Source organism: Monodelphis domestica, chromosome 1 (genome assembly GCF_027887165.1).
Source record: "Monodelphis domestica isolate mMonDom1 chromosome 1, mMonDom1.pri, whole genome shotgun sequence".
NCBI lineage: Eukaryota > Metazoa > Chordata > Mammalia > Didelphimorphia > Didelphidae > Monodelphis > Monodelphis domestica.
The window spans coordinates 522,640,541-522,642,876 of NC_077227.1; the positions used below are offsets into that span (position 1 = coordinate 522,640,541).

The following is a 2,336-nucleotide window of genomic DNA, read 5'->3' on the forward strand; positions in this document are numbered from 1 at the left end:
CCTGCATCTCTTTCCCTCCCCAGATTGTATTTAAGGCAAATGGTTCTACTACTCAGTCCCTAGTTGACTACTATGACCATTAACCAACAGGGAGAGGATGAATATGTATCTTTTCTCACTCTCTTTTCCTACTTCCTTTGAGTTCACAGGTTGTACTCTATTTGCAAATAGAGCAACATTCTTCTCAGCATTACTCAGTCAAAACAGTTTATTAGTTGTGTTTCCCTCTCAAGAAGGTCATTGAGGGCCAAGGATCCTACGTACAAGTTGTGAAATGGGAAAATTTCTTTTGAGAACAAATGAGAGACTAGGTGAAAAGGTCACCCTGAGTGACACCTTGCTCAGTAAGGAAAGAAAAAGATGTGTATTTGTTTTTAAGTGTTTCAGAAAGCAATGTATTTTTTTATGGAGAAAGGAGAATGGGTGGGCTCTCTGAACTCTTCCTCTTCAAGTATTTAGCAATGGCCCACATCTGCTGGGCAAAGGTAATGGGACCAGTGTTTCCTCCTTGTCAGAAGTCAGGACCCTAGACCTGTGGTTGTCGCTCAAGTCTATTTGACCCTACTTTCTCTATTTCATTCTTTAAACCTCTACCCTTGACTCCCTACCTTTGTGACTGAATTCTTACTTGAGGTGAGGTCCGTATTAGTCAGTCAAATCTCATGGCCTCAGGCCCCCACCCTGCTTAGGAAACCTCTGCTTTTCAGCTATAACTGCTATGTTTCATTTGAGGTCACTGCCAAGACAGGTTGTATCATATTTTTGTCATGTAGGACTTACAAATGAGGACCAAATAGTGACAGCATTTATAGATGATGGAATGGAGCAGCCTGAGCTTCAATTCAGAGGAAGCCCAAGTATACTGTCACTGTCTAATTCAATTACTAGGCGGTAAAGAAAAGGTCCTTTGGCACTGGAAGTGAATACAAAAAGATAATAAAAATCCTTTTCTTTACTTTATAGTAATCAGACTGGAAAGAGCCACAGAATGATTATCTATGTGTACTTTTAAGTGCCAAGTGTGGCCATTCCATCCCATGTCATTGCAGATTTCCAGAAGCAGCCTCCTCACCAAGTATCTAAGTGGGTCCCTGTGCATATTCCTAGGACTAGGCCTTCATAGTTTTTGTCTTTTTATCCCCAAGGAAGATCACATCATGTGGTAGGTACTGAACAAATGTTGTTAATTTCTTGAATTAATTTAGTGTAATGTTCTAAAGTTTGCAAAGCATTTTCCTAACAATATTATGGTCCCCCAAGGAGTTTACTTTTGACTTGAGTTTTGGCTCCAAAGATGAGATGCGATTCCATGATGACTTTGGCTTTGACAGATTGATTTGGGATTTCAACCATATTTTCAGAGACATGGGGGCCTAGATCTTGCCCTGCTACCCCCTCCCACCCACCCACCCCTTCCCCTGTGCTCCTAGGCTTAGAGCCAGAAGCCCCAAATGAGACACTGAGGGAAGGGGAGATTATCTGGGATTTGATGCTCGGCATCCAGATAGTCACCAGCCTAGGATTTTTAGTGGGAGTTCAGAGAGTGATCTGGGGCACTTATTTGCCAAAGTAGTCTCAGACTAGGACCCTAAGAGGCCTTTTCATGGATTTGGTGACAGGTGGCCAGTGATCTCTGATGCTAGAACCAGAGAGGACAAGAATTTGATTTCCAGATCTCACAGGAGGACCTGGGTCAAGTCCTCCAGCCCCAGCCCAAGTGATATTTCAGAAGCATCTCAGTTACCAAGAAAACTGGGCCAGATCTGATGGTGGAGGAGCATTTCACTGTTATCAACTGTGAGGGTCACAAAGAAACCACATGAACTCCTTGAGAAGCAGATGGAAGTTCTGGAGATGATTCAGGCATCCCATGGCCTCCAGACTTAGGGGACAGTTCTTCCATCCTGGATTTATTCCTAGGACAATGGTTCTAATTTTGGTAACCCAACATGATTCCTTAAACAACCCCATCCCTTCCCTTCCTATCCTGCACATTACCATCTGAAGCTCATTATCTGGCTCAGCGGCTCTTCCTGTGTTGTAAGGGGATTCCTGAGGATGCTGAAGAATGTGACAAGTAAAAGAAAAGTTGCCATCCACTCTCCCCAGTACCCTAACTGTTCCCCAAATAAAATCTTTATGCTACAAAAGTTTTATTGCCTACATACATTTTATTATCTATATTTTACAGATGAGGAAGAGTTTAAAGATCTTTCCTATGGTCACCCAGCTAGTGATTGTCAGAATGAATTCTTCTATTTCCAAGCCCAGTGTTCTTTCACCTATACTTTACTGCCTCTGATTATTAGCACCCCACAAAGATCACTAAAAGGATC

At 42.5% G+C, this 2,336-nt stretch overlaps 1 pseudogene; it reads left to right on the forward strand.

Moving 5' to 3' along the window:
- The first annotated feature begins 1,299 nt into the window (after positions 1–1,299).
- Positions 1,300–1,934, forward strand: LOC130457273 (HCLS1-associated protein X-1-like; annotated as a pseudogene).
- Positions 1,935–2,336: the final 402 nt, after the last annotated feature.